Here is a 16,908-nt window from a genome sequence, read left to right as displayed (position 1 = left end):
CTCCAGAGATGGGGGGGGGGGCAAGCTGCACCGGGCCGCACCGGCTCACAGGGCACCTCTGCCTCCCCGAAATGTGGGCTTGCATTTTCCCTCAAGCTGCACCGAGTTACATCTCCATCACGGGGCGCCCCTCTGGAGCCAGGAGGAAGCCGTGCTGGGGCACCGGCTTGCCCTCCTCCCCCCATGCCGGGCTCCATAGCATACGAGTGGCCAGTCACCGCCGCTGGCTTTTCCCTTCGATGCCGTGCCCCCGCGGGCTGCGGCTTTGGTCATGGGGGGGAACCCCCGTGAAGAGGGTCCAGTGCTGGGAACTCTCTCTGCCCCTTACCGGGCTCTCTCTCGCCGTGCCTGGACGGGCTTGCTTTCCATTCTTGGTGGGACCGACGCCGGCACCACGTCTCCCCGGCTTTCTCTGCCCCCGTGCCCCACCGGGCAAACGTCGCTTCGGGGGTTCCACACTTCGGCAGTGGCCGGCGCCAGCCACTCGTCAACTTTTTTTCTTTTCCCCGCTTTCGTTGCCGAGCCCGGGCTGGGCTCCGGCTCACGGACGAGCGAAACCCATCCAACACCGCTGAGGGTGCGCCAGCGGCCGCTCCAAACCGCCGCGCCTTTGTTCGGCCCCGCGGGTCCCCTCTCTGACCCGGGCGAAAGCCACCGAGAAGCCAGACGGACCCCTGCCCAGCCGCCTGGCGGGTGGCTTGGAGCAGCCGCTCGGCAGCGCTGCCCTGGGAGTGCTCGGCGTCGCTTGTTCCCTCATATACGGAACTGGAGGGCCGTCAGCTCCGCGAGCGCACAACCAGCCGACCTCCGCCCAGCGGCAGGTCGCAGAAATCACGCCGGCTTGTACGATGACGTAGGCGGAGGCAGAGCGCAACAGCGACCCCTTGGCGACAAGCGCGATCTCCGCGGAGAGCACGTCTACTCGCCGAGGGAGAGCACGTCTACTCGCCGAGGGAGAGCACGTCTACTCGCCCAGGGAGAGCACGTCTACTCGCCGAGGGAGAGCACGTCTACTCGCCGAGGGAGAGCACGTCTACTCGCCGAGGGAGAGCACGTCTACTCGCCCAGGGAGAGCACGTCTACTCGCCCAGGGAGAGCACGTCTACTCGCCCAGGGAGAGCACGTCTACTCGCCCAGGGAGAGCACGTCTACTCGCCCAGGGAGAGCACGTCTACTCGCCCAGGGAGAGCACGTCTACTCGCCCAGGGAGAGCACGTCTACTCGCCGAGGGAGAGCACGTCTACTCGCCGAGGGAGAGCACGTCTACTCGCCCAGGGAGAGCACGTCTACTCGCCGAGGGAGAGCACGTCTACTCGCCGAGGGAGAGCACGTCTACTCGCCGAGGGAGAGCACGTCTACTCGCCGAGGGAGAGCACGTCTACTCGCCCAGGGAGAGCACGTCTACTCGCCCAGGGAGAGCACGTCTACCTCCCGCCTGAGGGAGAGCACGGGGGGGGGGGGACAAAGACAGGCGGCAGCAGCTTCGGTGAACGTCACCCGGGAGGCGACCGGGGCTGTCCCGGGGCAGTCCCGGGAAGCCGGCGTCCGACACAGGGAACCGTCAGCTGCCGGACCGGGGCGAATCCCCGCGGCCACGGCAGGGGTGGGGGCTCGAAGACAGCCGGCAGTCGCCTCGGTGAACGTCACCCGGCCGGCGACCGCGGCCGTTCCGGGGCCGTCCCGGGAAGCCTGCGACAGGCACGGGGTCCCAGCCGCGGCCGGACCGACTCGAAGCCCCGCGGCCCCGGCACGGGGGAGGCCCAAAGACTGGCGGCAGCCGCTTCGCTGAACGTCACCCGGCCGGCGACCGGGGCCGTCCCGGGGCTGTCCCGGGATGCCGGCTTCCGGCACGGGGTCCCGGCCGCGGCCGGAGCGGCTCGAATCCCCGCGGTCCCGGCAGCAGCCGGAGCCGCTCGCCGTTCGGGCTCCCGGCACCCTACGGATCCGCCGACTCGTTCGCGGGCGGCGGGGGGAGGCAGTGAAGGAGGTGCGGGCAGAAGCGGCAGCGGAGGCGGAGGGGGGGGGGGGCTCGAAGACAGCCGGCAGCCGCTTCGGAGAACGTCACCCGGCCGGCGACCGCGGCCGTTCCGGGGCCGTCCCGGGAAGCCTGCGACAGGCACGGGGTCCCGGCCTCGGCCGGACCCGCACTGGGTGCCGCCGCCTCGGGCTCTCGGGACGGTATGGATCCGCCGACTCGTTCGCCGGCGGCGGGGGGAGGCAGTGGAGGGGGTGCGGGGAGAAGCGGCAGCGGAGGCGGAGGGGGGGGGGGGCTCGAAGACAGCCGGCAGCCGCTTCGGTGAACGTCACCCAGGAGGCGATCGGGGCCGTCCCGGGGCCGTCCCGGGATGCTGGCTTCCGCCACGGGGTCCCGGCCGCGGCCGGAGCGGCTCGAATCCCCGCGGTCCCGGCAGCAGCCGGAGCCGCTCGCCGTTCGGGCTCCCGGCACCCTACGGATCCGGCGACTCGTTCGCCGGCGGCGGGGGGAGGCAGTGGAGGGGGTGCGGGCAGAAGCGGCAGCGGAGGCGGAGGGGGGGGGGGCTCGAAGACAGCCGGCAGCCGCTTCGGTGAACGTCACCCGGCCGGCGACCGGGGCCGTCCCGGGGCTGTCCGGGGATGCCGGCTTCCGGCACGGGGTCCCGGCCGCGGCCGGAGCGGCTCGAATCCCCGCGGTCCCGGCAGCAGCCGGAGCCGCTCGCCGTTCGGGCTCCCGGCACCCTACAGATCCGGCGACTCGTTCGCGGGCGGCGGGGGGAGGCAGTGGAGGGGGTGCGGGCAGAAGCGGCAGCGGAGGCGGAGGGGGGGGGGGGGGGCTCGGAGACAGCCGTCAGCCGCTTCGGTGAACGTCACCCGGGAGGCGACCGGGACCGGCCCGGGAAGCCATCGTCCGGCCCCGGATCCCGGCCGCGGCCGGACCGGCTCGAAGCCCCGCGGCCCCGGCACGGGGGAGGCCCAAAGACTGGCGGCAGCCGCTTCGCTGAACGTCACCCGGCCGGCGACCGGGGCCGTCCCGGGGCCGTCCCGGGATGCCGGCTTCCGGCACGGGGTCCCGGCCGCGGCCGGAGCGGCTCGAAGCCCCGCGGTCCCGGCAGCAGCCGGAGCCGCTCGCCGTTCGGGCTCCCGGCACCCTACGGATCCGCCGACTCGTTCGCCGGCGGCGGGGGGAGGCAGTGGAGGGGGTGCGGGCAGAAGCGGCAGCGGAGGCGGAGGGGGGGGGGGGCTCGAAGACAGCCGGCAGCCGCTTCGGTGAACGTCACCCGGCCGGCGACCGGGGCCGTCCCGGGGCTGTCCGGGGATGCCGGCTTCCGGCACGGGGTCCCGGCCGCGGCCGGAGCGGCTCGAATCCCCGCGGCCCCGGCAGCAGCCGGAGCCGCTCGCCGTTCGGGCTCCCGGCACCCTACAGATCCGGCGACTCGTTCGCCGGCGGCGGGGGGAGGCAGTGGAGGGGGTGCGGGCAGAAGCGGCAGCGGAGGCGGAGGGGGGGGGGGGGCTCGAAGACAGCCGGCAGCCGCTTCGGTGAACGTCACCCGGGAGGCGACCGGGACCGGCCCGGGAAGCCATCGTCCGGCCCGGGATCCCGGCCGCGGCCGGACCGGCTCGAAGCCCCGCGGCCCCGGCACGGGGGAGGCCCAAAGACTGGCGGCAGCCGCTTCGCTGAACGTCACCCGGCCGGCGACCGGGGCCGTCCCGGGGCCGTCCCGGGATGCCGGCTTCCGGCACGGGGTCCCGGCCGCGGCCGGAGCGGCTCGAATCCCCGCGGTCCCGGCAGCAGCCGGAGCCGCTCGCCGTTCGGGCTCCCGGCACCCTACGGATCCGCCGACTCGTTCGCCGGCGGCGGGGGGAGGCAGTGGAGGGGGTGCGGGCAGAAGCGGCAGCGGAGGCGGAGGGGGGGGGGGGCTCGAAGACAGCCGGCAGCCGCTTCGGTGAACGTCACCCGGCCGGCGACCGGGGCCGTCCCGGGGCTGTCCGGGGATGCCGGCTTCCGGCACGGGGTCCCGGCCGCGGCCGGAGCGGCTCGAATCCCCGCGGTCCCGGCAGCAGCCGGAGCCGCTCGCCGTTCGGGCTCCCGGCACCCTACAGATCCGGCGACTCGTTCGCCGGCGGCGGGGGGAGGCAGTGGAGGGGGTGCGGGCAGAAGCGGCAGCGGAGGCGGAGGGGGGGGGGGGGCTCGAAGACAGCCGGCAGCCGCTTCGGTGAACGTCACCCGGGAGGCGACCGGGACCGGCCCGGGAAGCCATCGTCCGGCCCGGGATCCCGGCCGCGGCCGGACCGGCTCGAAGCCCCGCGGCCCCGGCACGGGGGAGGCCCAAAGACTGGCGGCAGCCGCTTCGCTGAACGTCACCCGGCCGGCGACCGGGGCCGTCCCGGGGCCGTCCCGGGATGCCGGCTTCCGGCACGGGGTCCCGGCCGCGGCCGGAGCGGCTCGAATCCCCGCGGTCCCGGCAGCAGCCGGAGCCGCTCGCCGTTCGGGCTCCCGGCACCCTACGGATCCGCCGACTCGTTCGCCGGCGGCGGGGGGAGGCAGTGGAGGGGGTGCGGGCAGAAGCGGCAGCGGAGGCGGAGGGGGGGGGGGGCTCGAAGACAGCCGGCAGCCGCTTCGGTGAACGTCACCCGGCCGGCGACCGGGGCCGTCCCGGGGCTGTCCGGGGATGCCGGCTTCCGGCACGGGGTCCCGGCCGCGGCCGGAGCGGCTCGAATCCCCGCGGCCCCGGCAGCAGCCGGAGCCGCTCGCCGTTCGGGCTCCCGGCACCCTACAGATCCGGCGACTCGTTCGCCGGCGGCGGGGGGAGGCAGTGGAGGGGGTGCGGGGAGAAGCGGCAGCGGAGGCGGAGGGGGGGGGGGGGCTCGAAGACAGCTGGCAGCCGCTTCGGTGAACGTCACCCGGGAGGCGACCGGGACCGGCCCGGGAAGCCATCGTCCGGCCCGGGATCCCGGCCGCGGCCGGACCGGCTCGAAGCCCCGCGGCCCCGGCACGGGGGAGGCCCAAAGACTGGCGGCAGCCGCTTCGCTGAACGTCACCCGGCCGGCGACCGGGGCCGTCCCGGGGCCGTCCCGGGATGCCGGCTTCCGGCACGGGGTCCCGGCCGCGGCCGGAGCGGCTCGAAGCCCCGCGGCCCCGGCAGCAGCCGGAGCCGCTCGCCGTTCGGGCTCCCGGCACCCTACGGATCCGGCGACTCGTTCGCCGGCGGCGGGGGGAGGCAGTGGAGGCGGTGCGGGGAGAAGCGGCAGCGGAGGCGGAGGGGGGGCGGGGGGGACGATAGTGGCGGGGGGCGGGGGGTGCTCGAAGGCAGCCGGCAGCCGGTTCGGTGAACATTCGCCGGGGCGGGGGGGCGACCTGTCCGTGCCCGGGGCAGCCCCGGGAAGCCGGCAGCCAGCACGGGGTCCCGGCAGCACCTGTTCCCTGCCCTGGGACTTGCCGTGCCCGGCGGCCGGTTGCCGGGTGGGGGGAGCGATGAGAGGCGGGGCGCAGCGGCCGGGGCAGCGCCGGGCCGCAGCGGGGGGCTGGGCGGGTGGGGTAGGCGTCGAGCGGCAAGCCCTCGGCTGCAGCGAATGTTCGGCGGTGCGGGGCGGGGGGGGACGGGACGACACGTTGGGGGCGCCGAGTCCGAGCCACCCCCGGCCCCAGGGGCGGCCGGAGGGGGAGGCCGGTGCCTGGCCCTGGGAGCTGCTGGGCGCCGGATGGCCGAGGGTGCGTCAGAAGCCGCCCGAGCGGTCGAGCAGGTCCTCCAGAAAGGCCTAGGGTGGCTTCGAGGGCCCCGGGAGCAGTCGAGGGAGGCCTCCAGGCAGGTCTGGAGTGGATGGGAGGCCTTCCAAAGCAGACAAGGGAGGCTGCCAGCGGGGCCTAGGCTGGCACTGCAGCCTGTAAATGGTTGGGGGGGGGGGGCCTCTGGTGCGGCCTGGAGTCTCTGGGTGGCGTCCAGAGAGGTGCAAAAGATCCTCTGGTGCGGCCTGTGGTGGCGGAGAAGCCTGCAGAGCGTGCGGGGGAGGCTTCTGGTGCGGCCTGGGGTGGGTCGGAAGCCTGCAGAGCGTGCGGGAGAGGCTTCTGGTGCGGCCTGGGGTGGGTCGGAAGCCTGCAGAGCGTGCGGGGGAGGCTTCTGGTGCGGCCTGGGGTGGGTCGGAAGCCTGCAGAGCGTGCGGGGGAGGCTTCTGGTGCGGCCTGGGGTGGCTGAGAAGCCTGCAGAGCGTGCGGGAGAGGCTTCTGGTGCGGCCTGGGGTGGCTGAGAAGCCTGCAGAGCGTGCGGGAGAGGCTTCTGCTGCGGCCTGGGGTGGCTGAGAAGCCTGCAGAGCGTGCGGGGGAGGCTTCTGTTGGGGCCTGGGGTGGGTCAGAAGCCTACAGAGCGTGCGGGGGAGGCTTCTGTTGCGGCCTGGGGTGGGTCGGAAGCCTGCAGAGCATGCGGGGGAGGCTTCTGCTGCGGCCTGGGGTGGCTGAGAAGCCTGCAGAGCGTGCGGGAGAGGCTTCTGCTGCGGCCTGGGGTGGCTGAGAAGCCTGCAGAGCGTGCGGGAGAGGCTTCTGTTGGGGCCTGGGGTGGGTCGGAAGCCTGCAGAGCGTGCGGGAGAGGCTTCTGCTGCGGCCTGGGGTGGGACGGAAGCCTGCAGAGCGTGCGGGGGAGGCTTCTGGTGCGGCCTGGGGTGGGACGGAAGCCTGCAGAGCGTGCGGGAGAGGCTTCTGCTGCGGCCTGGGGTGGGTCGGAAGCCTGCAGAGCGTGCGGGAGAGGCTTCTGTTGCGGCCTGGGGTGGGTCGGAAGCCTGCAGAGCGTGCGGGAGAGGCTTCTGCTGCGGCCTGGGGTGGGTCGGAAGCCTGCAGAGCGTGCGGGAGAGGCTTCTGCTGCGGCCTGGGGTGGCTGAGAAGCCTGCAGAGCGTGCGGGAGAGGCTTCTGGTGCGGCCTGGGGTGGCTGAGAAGCCTGCAGAGCGTGCGGGAGAGGCTTCTGCTGCGGCCTGGGGTGGCTGAGAAGCCTGCAGAGCGTGCGGGAGAGGCTTCTGCTGCGGCCTGGGGTGGCTGAGAAGCCTGCAGAGCGTGCGGGAGAGGCTTCTGCTGCGGCCTGGGGTGGCTGAGAAGCCTGCAGAGCGTGCGGGAGAGGCTTCTGGTGCGGCCTGGGGTGGCTGAGAAGCCTGCAGAGCGTGCGGGAGAGGCTTCTGCTGCGGCCTGGGGTGGCTGAGAAGCCTGCAGAGCGTGCGGGAGAGGCTTCTGCTGTGGCCTGGGGTGGGTCGGAAGCCTGCAGAGCGTGCGGGGGAGGCTTCTGGTGCGGCCTGGGGTGGGTCGGAAGCCTGCAGAGCATGCGGGGGAGGCTTCTGCTGCGGCCTGGGGTCTCTGGGTGGCCTCTAGAGAGGTGCAAAAGACCCTCTGGGTTGGGCTGGGGTGGCTCTTGGACCCCTGCCACACAGTGGGGAGAGGCCTCCGGCCCGCCACCTGTGTCCCTGTGTGCCTGAGTGCCTGTGTCCCTGTGTCCCTGTGTCCCTGTGTCCCTGTGTCCCTGTGTCCCTGAGTGCCTGAGTGCCTGAGTGCCTGTGTCCCTGTGTCCTTGTGTCCCTGTGTCCCTGTGTCCCTGAGTGCCTGAGTGCCTGTGTCCCTGTGTCCCTGTGTCCCTGAGTGCCTGAGTGCCTGAGTGCCTGTGTCCCTGTGTCCTTGTGTCCCTGTGTCCCTGTGTCCCTGTGTGCCTGAGTGCCTGTGTCCCTGTGTCCCTGTCTGTGTACCTGTGTGCGAGAGTGTCCGGCACGCCACCCAGCGGCGGCGGGCAAGCAGGTAGGCGGGTGGGCGGGCCGGCGAGGGCCAGTGTGAGTTTGGGGGGTGGGAGGGGAGGCGGCAGCTGGAAGCGTCAGAGGAGGGGGCGTGGCTCCGGCTGGCCCCGGGAGCAGGTTCCCGGGACCGGGACCGGCTGGACCCGGCGGGTGGTTGATCCCGGGGCGGGGGGCAGAGGCGGCGGGAAGCGGCAGCTGCGTGTGCGGCGGGGGGGTGGAGGGCGAACCGCGGCGGGAAGCGGATGCTTCAGAGCAGGTTACGGGGGCGGGGACGGACGACACCACCTGTCCCCGCCCCGGGACGGGCTGGACCCGGCGCCGTGTACCCGCCGCCGCCCCCGCCGCCGCCCCCCTCCGCCACCCCGGGACCCCGACGTTTTTTGGCGCCCGCGCCTTTTTTTGCTCCCCGCCTGCCCGCGCTGCCCCGAGCCCTCCCCCGGGGCGGGGCGGGAGGGAGGGACGGACGGACGGGTAGCCGGGGATCTCCGAGCGCGCGCCACCAGACCGAGGCGGGTCCCGGCGGCGGCGGCGGCGGCGGCGGCGGCGGCGGCGGCGGCGGCGGCGGCGGCAGCAGCAGCAGCAAGCGACGGCGGGGGGGGCAGGCTAGGGAGAGAGGGGGAGCGGCATGCGGTAGGGCTGGGGGGTTTGTTTCGGGGGGGAGGGGTGGGGGGGGGGTGGCAGCGGTCAGCGAGAGCGGGGAGAGGGGGAGCGGCATGCGGTAGGGCTGGGGTGTTTTTGGGGTGGGGGCGTTGGGGGGATTAGCGGGCGGGCGGGCAGCCGAGCCAAGCGGCAAGCCGGGGGGCGGGCGAGGGCGGCTTTAGGGCCGGAGGAGCGGAGCGCAACCTCCCCCGTGCAGGCTCCAGCGTGGAGAGCAGCAAGTTTTTGGGGACGGGGGACGACGGACGGGAGGGGCAGCGGCGAGAGGCTAGCTGCGGCAAGGGGCACCGGCACGGCCGCCCTAACAGCGCCGCCTCGGTCGCAGGGGTTAGAGAGCAGCCGGGCAGCCCGGGAGGGAAGCGGCAGCCCGCGAAGGGGGGAAGGGGGGGCTCCGCGCAAACCGCTAACGGGAGCCGGGGGGTGTGGGGAGCTGGGGGTGGCAGCAGCGGCAAGAGGCAACGTCGGGAGGGGGGGCTCCGCGCAAACCGGTAACGGGGGCCGGGGGGTGTGGGGGGGGCGGTGGCGGCCGCGGCAAGAGGCAACGGCAGGCGGGGGGGCTCCGCGCAAACCGGCAGCGGGGGGGGGGGGCGGGGGTAGCGGCAAGAGGCAACGGCGGGAAGGGGGGGCTCCGCGCAAACCGCTAACGGGAGCCGGGGGGTGTGGGGAGCTGGGGGTGGCAGCAGCGGCAAGAGGCAACGTCGGGAGGGGGGGCTCCGCGCAAACCGGTAACGGGGGCCCGGGGGTGTGGAGGGGGCGGTGGTGGCCGCGGCGAGAGGCAACGGCAGGCGGGGGCGCTCCGCGCAAACCGGCAGCGGGGGGGGGGCGGGGGTAACGGCAAGAGGCAACGGCGGGAAGGGGGGCCTCCGCGCAAACCGGCAGCGGGGGGGGGGCGGGGGTAGCGGCAAGAGGCAACGGCGGGAAGGGGGGGCTCCGCGCAAACCGGCAGCGGGGGGGGGGCGGGGGTAGCGGCAAGAGGCAACGGCGGGAAGGGGGGGCTCCGCGCAAACCGGCAGCGGGGGGGGGCGGGGGTAGCGGCAAGAGGCAACGGCGGGAAGGGGGGGCTCCGCGCAAACCGGCAGCGGGGGGGGGGCGGGGGTAGCGGCAAGAGGCAACGGCGGGAAGGGGGAGCTCCGCGCAAACCGGCAGCGGGGGGGGGGCGGGGGTAGCGGCAAGAGGCAACGTCGGGAGGGGGGGCTCCGCGCAAACCGGCAGCGGGGGGGGGGCGGGGGTAGCGGCAAGAGGCAACGTCGGGAGGGGGGGCGCCGCGCAAACCGGCAACGGGGGCGGGGGGGGAGGCGGTCAGGGGCGGGGGGAGATTTCTAGAGATGCCGGCAGACCTTCTCCCCGGAGAACAGCGCTGTTGAAGAAAAGACTGCTTCAGAACACAACCTTTAATGAAAGACGCTCGATGAAAACAACACTTAATAAAAGAAGGTTTCATGCCGACTGCCTCTCTTCATTTACGCCGCCGCGGGGGGGGGGGGTTGGGGGCCGGGCGGGCGATACCAGGCGGCCCTCGTCCCGGGGACCACGTCTACCCCGCGGTTCCAGCCTCCGCGCGCTAAGTGCCCGCCCGGCCGCGGGGAGCACGTCTACCTCCTGCCGCACGGCTCAGTGCACTAAGTCCCCCCTCGCCATGGAGAGCACGTCTACCTGCCAGCTCAGGGAGAGCACGTCTACTCACCGAGGGAGAGCACGTCTACCACCTGGGAAGGAGAGCACGTCTACCTCCTCGGGAAGGAGAGCACGTCTACCTCCTCGGGAAGGAGAGCACGTCTACCTCCTCGGGAAGGAGAGCACGTCTACCTCCTGGGAAGGAGAGCACGTCTACCTCCTCGGGAAGGAGAGCACGTCTACCTCCTGGGAAGGAGAGCACGTCTACCTCCTCGGGAAGGAGAGCACGTCTACCTGCCGCCGCACGGCTCAGTGCACTAAGTCCCCCCCTCGCCAGGGAGAGCACGTCTACCTCCTCGGGAAGGAGAGCACGTCTACCTCCTGCCGCACGGCTCAGTGCACTAAGTCCCCCCTCGCCATGGAGAGCACGTCTACCTGCCAGCTCAGGGAGAGCACGTCTACTCACCGAGGGAGAGCACGTCTACCACCTGGGAAGGAGAGCACGTCTACCTCCTCGGGAAGGAGAGCACGTCTACCTCCTCGGGAAGGAGAGCACGTCTACCTCCTGGGAAGGAGAGCACGTCTACCTCCTCGGGAAGGAGAGCACGTCTACCTCCTGGGAAGGAGAGCACGTCTACCTCCTCGGGAAGGAGAGCACGTCTACCTCCTGCCGCACGGCTCAGTGCACTAAGTCCCCCCTCGCCATGGAGAGCACGTCTACCTGCCAGCTCAGGGAGAGCACGTCTACTCACCGAGGGAGAGCACGTCTACCACCTGGGAAGGAGAGCACGTCTACCTCCTCGGGAAGGAGAGCACGTCTACCTCCTCGGGAAGGAGAGCACGTCTACCTCCTGGGAAGGAGAGCACGTCTACCTCCTCGGGAAGGAGAGCACGTCTACCTCCTGGGAAGGAGAGCACGTCTACCTCCTCGGGAAGGAGAGCACGTCTACCTGCCGCCGCACGGCTCAGTGCACTAAGTCCCCCCCTCGCCAGGGAGAGCACGTCTACCTCCTCGGGAAGGAGAGCACGTCTACCTGCCGCCGCACGGCTCAGTGCACTAAGTCCCCCCTCGCCAGGGAGAGCACGTCTACCTCCTCGGGAAGGAGAGCACGTCTACCTGCCGCCGCACGCACCAACACCCTACGCCCCCCCCCCCCCCCCCCCGGCCCCTCTCCGGGGGCCACGTCTACCCGGCAGGGGGGCAGGGAAAAAAAAAATAAAAAATGGCAGGAGCCGAGCCCCTCCGTCACGCGACGAGGGGCCACCTGCTCCCACCCCCTTGGGAAGCCTTACCCACCCGGCGACTACGCGCCCTCCGGGTGGGAGGCGGCGGGGCCCCCCCAAAGGCCCCGCCGGGGAAGGTGTGCCCTGCCCTGGGCCGGCAGCGGCACGGGGGACCGGCGGCGCGCCCTCTCGCGCCGGCCCGCGTCCCCCGCCCTGGAGAGGGGTAGGGTGGTGCCGGAGGCAACGGAAGCGGCGGGCGCGGAGAGGGGGCCCCGCGGTCCCGGCAGCAGCCGGAGCCGCTCGCCGTTCGGGCTCCCGGCACCCTACGGATCCGCCGACTCGTTCGCCGGCGGCGGGGGGAGGCAGTGGAGGGGGTGCGGGCAGAAGCGGCAGCGGAGGCGGAGGGGGGGGGGGGCTCGAAGACAGCCGGCAGCCGCTTCGGTGAACGTCACCCGGCCGGCGACCGGGGCCGTCCCGGGGCTGTCCGGGGATGCCGGCTTCCGGCACGGGGTCCCGGCCGCGGCCGGAGCGGCTCGAATCCCCGCGGCCCCGGCAGCAGCCGGAGCCGCTCGCCGTTCGGGCTCCCGGCACCCTACAGATCCGGCGACTCGTTCGCCGGCGGCGGGGGGAGGCAGTGGAGGGGGTGCGGGGAGAAGCGGCAGCGGAGGCGGAGGGGGGGGGGGGGCTCGAAGACAGCTGGCAGCCGCTTCGGTGAACGTCACCCGGGAGGCGACCGGGACCGGCCCGGGAAGCCATCGTCCGGCCCGGGATCCCGGCCGCGGCCGGACCGGCTCGAAGCCCCGCGGCCCCGGCACGGGGGAGGCCCAAAGACTGGCGGCAGCCGCTTCGCTGAACGTCACCCGGCCGGCGACCGGGGCCGTCCCGGGGCCGTCCCGGGATGCCGGCTTCCGGCACGGGGTCCCGGCCGCGGCCGGAGCGGCTCGAAGCCCCGCGGCCCCGGCAGCAGCCGGAGCCGCTCGCCGTTCGGGCTCCCGGCACCCTACGGATCCGGCGACTCGTTCGCCGGCGGCGGGGGGAGGCAGTGGAGGCGGTGCGGGGAGAAGCGGCAGCGGAGGCGGAGGGGGGGCGGGGGGGACGATAGTGGCGGGGGGCGGGGGGTGCTCGAAGGCAGCCGGCAGCCGGTTCGGTGAACATTCGCCGGGGCGGGGGGGCGACCTGTCCGTGCCCGGGGCAGCCCCGGGAAGCCGGCAGCCAGCACGGGGTCCCGGCAGCACCTGTTCCCTGCCCTGGGACTTGCCGTGCCCGGCGGCCGGTTGCCGGGTGGGGGGAGCGATGAGAGGCGGGGCGCAGCGGCCGGGGCAGCGCCGGGCCGCAGCGGGGGGCTGGGCGGGTGGGGTAGGCGTCGAGCGGCAAGCCCTCGGCTGCAGCGAATGTTCGGCGGTGCGGGGCGGGGGGGGACGGGACGACACGTTGGGGGCGCCGAGTCCGAGCCACCCCCGGCCCCAGGGGCGGCCGGAGGGGGAGGCCGGTGCCTGGCCCTGGGAGCTGCTGGGCGCCGGATGGCCGAGGGTGCGTCAGAAGCCGCCCGAGCGGTCGAGCAGGTCCTCCAGAAAGGCCTAGGGTGGCTTCGAGGGCCCCGGGAGCAGTCGAGGGAGGCCTCCAGGCAGGTCTGGAGTGGATGGGAGGCCTTCCAAAGCAGACAAGGGAGGCTGCCAGCGGGGCCTAGGCTGGCACTGCAGCCTGTAAATGGTTGGGGGGGGGGGGCCTCTGGTGCGGCCTGGAGTCTCTGGGTGGCGTCCAGAGAGGTGCAAAAGATCCTCTGGTGCGGCCTGTGGTGGCGGAGAAGCCTGCAGAGCGTGCGGGGGAGGCTTCTGGTGCGGCCTGGGGTGGGTCGGAAGCCTGCAGAGCGTGCGGGAGAGGCTTCTGGTGCGGCCTGGGGTGGGTCGGAAGCCTGCAGAGCGTGCGGGGGAGGCTTCTGGTGCGGCCTGGGGTGGGTCGGAAGCCTGCAGAGCGTGCGGGGGAGGCTTCTGGTGCGGCCTGGGGTGGCTGAGAAGCCTGCAGAGCGTGCGGGAGAGGCTTCTGGTGCGGCCTGGGGTGGCTGAGAAGCCTGCAGAGCGTGCGGGAGAGGCTTCTGCTGCGGCCTGGGGTGGCTGAGAAGCCTGCAGAGCGTGCGGGGGAGGCTTCTGTTGGGGCCTGGGGTGGGTCAGAAGCCTACAGAGCGTGCGGGGGAGGCTTCTGTTGCGGCCTGGGGTGGGTCGGAAGCCTGCAGAGCATGCGGGGGAGGCTTCTGCTGCGGCCTGGGGTGGCTGAGAAGCCTGCAGAGCGTGCGGGAGAGGCTTCTGCTGCGGCCTGGGGTGGCTGAGAAGCCTGCAGAGCGTGCGGGAGAGGCTTCTGTTGGGGCCTGGGGTGGGTCGGAAGCCTGCAGAGCGTGCGGGAGAGGCTTCTGCTGCGGCCTGGGGTGGGACGGAAGCCTGCAGAGCGTGCGGGGGAGGCTTCTGGTGCGGCCTGGGGTGGGACGGAAGCCTGCAGAGCGTGCGGGAGAGGCTTCTGCTGCGGCCTGGGGTGGGTCGGAAGCCTGCAGAGCGTGCGGGAGAGGCTTCTGTTGCGGCCTGGGGTGGGTCGGAAGCCTGCAGAGCGTGCGGGAGAGGCTTCTGCTGCGGCCTGGGGTGGGTCGGAAGCCTGCAGAGCGTGCGGGAGAGGCTTCTGCTGCGGCCTGGGGTGGCTGAGAAGCCTGCAGAGCGTGCGGGAGAGGCTTCTGGTGCGGCCTGGGGTGGCTGAGAAGCCTGCAGAGCGTGCGGGAGAGGCTTCTGCTGCGGCCTGGGGTGGCTGAGAAGCCTGCAGAGCGTGCGGGAGAGGCTTCTGCTGCGGCCTGGGGTGGCTGAGAAGCCTGCAGAGCGTGCGGGAGAGGCTTCTGCTGCGGCCTGGGGTGGCTGAGAAGCCTGCAGAGCGTGCGGGAGAGGCTTCTGGTGCGGCCTGGGGTGGCTGAGAAGCCTGCAGAGCGTGCGGGAGAGGCTTCTGCTGCGGCCTGGGGTGGCTGAGAAGCCTGCAGAGCGTGCGGGAGAGGCTTCTGCTGTGGCCTGGGGTGGGTCGGAAGCCTGCAGAGCGTGCGGGGGAGGCTTCTGGTGCGGCCTGGGGTGGGTCGGAAGCCTGCAGAGCATGCGGGGGAGGCTTCTGCTGCGGCCTGGGGTCTCTGGGTGGCCTCTAGAGAGGTGCAAAAGACCCTCTGGGTTGGGCTGGGGTGGCTCTTGGACCCCTGCCACACAGTGGGGAGAGGCCTCCGGCCCGCCACCTGTGTCCCTGTGTGCCTGAGTGCCTGTGTCCCTGTGTCCCTGTGTCCCTGTGTCCCTGTGTCCCTGTGTCCCTGAGTGCCTGAGTGCCTGAGTGCCTGTGTCCCTGTGTCCTTGTGTCCCTGTGTCCCTGTGTCCCTGAGTGCCTGAGTGCCTGTGTCCCTGTGTCCCTGTGTCCCTGAGTGCCTGAGTGCCTGAGTGCCTGTGTCCCTGTGTCCTTGTGTCCCTGTGTCCCTGTGTCCCTGTGTGCCTGAGTGCCTGTGTCCCTGTGTCCCTGTCTGTGTACCTGTGTGCGAGAGTGTCCGGCACGCCACCCAGCGGCGGCGGGCAAGCAGGTAGGCGGGTGGGCGGGCCGGCGAGGGCCAGTGTGAGTTTGGGGGGTGGGAGGGGAGGCGGCAGCTGGAAGCGTCAGAGGAGGGGGCGTGGCTCCGGCTGGCCCCGGGAGCAGGTTCCCGGGACCGGGACCGGCTGGACCCGGCGGGTGGTTGATCCCGGGGCGGGGGGCAGAGGCGGCGGGAAGCGGCAGCTGCGTGTGCGGCGGGGGGGTGGAGGGCGAACCGCGGCGGGAAGCGGATGCTTCAGAGCAGGTTACGGGGGCGGGGACGGACGACACCACCTGTCCCCGCCCCGGGACGGGCTGGACCCGGCGCCGTGTACCCGCCGCCGCCCCCGCCGCCGCCCCCCTCCGCCACCCCGGGACCCCGACGTTTTTTGGCGCCCGCGCCTTTTTTTGCTCCCCGCCTGCCCGCGCTGCCCCGAGCCCTCCCCCGGGGCGGGGCGGGAGGGAGGGACGGACGGACGGGTAGCCGGGGATCTCCGAGCGCGCGCCACCAGACCGAGGCGGGTCCCGGCGGCGGCGGCGGCGGCGGCGGCGGCGGCGGCGGCGGCGGCGGCGGCGGCAGCAGCAGCAGCAAGCGACGGCGGGGGGGGCAGGCTAGGGAGAGAGGGGGAGCGGCATGCGGTAGGGCTGGGGGGTTTGTTTCGGGGGGGAGGGGTGGGGGGGGGGTGGCAGCGGTCAGCGAGAGCGGGGAGAGGGGGAGCGGCATGCGGTAGGGCTGGGGTGTTTTTGGGGTGGGGGCGTTGGGGGGATTAGCGGGCGGGCGGGCAGCCGAGCCAAGCGGCAAGCCGGGGGGCGGGCGAGGGCGGCTTTAGGGCCGGAGGAGCGGAGCGCAACCTCCCCCGTGCAGGCTCCAGCGTGGAGAGCAGCAAGTTTTTGGGGACGGGGGACGACGGACGGGAGGGGCAGCGGCGAGAGGCTAGCTGCGGCAAGGGGCACCGGCACGGCCGCCCTAACAGCGCCGCCTCGGTCGCAGGGGTTAGAGAGCAGCCGGGCAGCCCGGGAGGGAAGCGGCAGCCCGCGAAGGGGGGAAGGGGGGGCTCCGCGCAAACCGCTAACGGGAGCCGGGGGGTGTGGGGAGCTGGGGGTGGCAGCAGCGGCAAGAGGCAACGTCGGGAGGGGGGGCTCCGCGCAAACCGGTAACGGGGGCCGGGGGGTGTGGGGGGGGCGGTGGCGGCCGCGGCAAGAGGCAACGGCAGGCGGGGGGGCTCCGCGCAAACCGGCAGCGGGGGGGGGGGGCGGGGGTAGCGGCAAGAGGCAACGGCGGGAAGGGGGGGCTCCGCGCAAACCGCTAACGGGAGCCGGGGGGTGTGGGGAGCTGGGGGTGGCAGCAGCGGCAAGAGGCAACGTCGGGAGGGGGGGCTCCGCGCAAACCGGTAACGGGGGCCCGGGGGTGTGGAGGGGGCGGTGGTGGCCGCGGCGAGAGGCAACGGCAGGCGGGGGCGCTCCGCGCAAACCGGCAGCGGGGGGGGGCGGGGGGTAACGGCAAGAGGCAACGGCGGGAAGGGGGGCCTCCGCGCAAACCGGCAGCGGGGGGGGGGCGGGGGTAGCGGCAAGAGGCAACGGCGGGAAGGGGGGGCTCCGCGCAAACCGGCAGCGGGGGGGGGGCGGGGGTAGCGGCAAGAGGCAACGGCGGGAAGGGGGGGCTCCGCGCAAACCGGCAGCGGGGGGGGGCGGGGGTAGCGGCAAGAGGCAACGGCGGGAAGGGGGGGCTCCGCGCAAACCGGCAGCGGGGGGGGGGCGGGGGTAGCGGCAAGAGGCAACGGCGGGAAGGGGGAGCTCCGCGCAAACCGGCAGCGGGGGGGGGGCGGGGGTAGCGGCAAGAGGCAACGTCGGGAGGGGGGGCTCCGCGCAAACCGGCAGCGGGGGGGGGGCGGGGGTAGCGGCAAGAGGCAACGTCGGGAGGGGGGGCGCCGCGCAAACCGGCAACGGGGGCGGGGGGGGAGGCGGTCAGGGGCGGGGGGAGATTTCTAGAGATGCCGGCAGACCTTCTCCCCGGAGAACAGCGCTGTTGAAGAAAAGACTGCTTCAGAACACAACCTTTAATGAAAGACGCTCGATGAAAACAACACTTAATAAAAGAAGGTTTCATG

Source organism: Melanerpes formicivorus, unplaced genomic scaffold (genome assembly GCF_026170545.1).
Source record: "Melanerpes formicivorus ecotype bairdi unplaced genomic scaffold, bMelFor1.0.p_v2 SCAF_184, whole genome shotgun sequence".
Lineage (NCBI taxonomy): Eukaryota > Metazoa > Chordata > Aves > Piciformes > Picidae > Melanerpes > Melanerpes formicivorus.
This window is presented reverse-complemented; position numbering follows the sequence as displayed.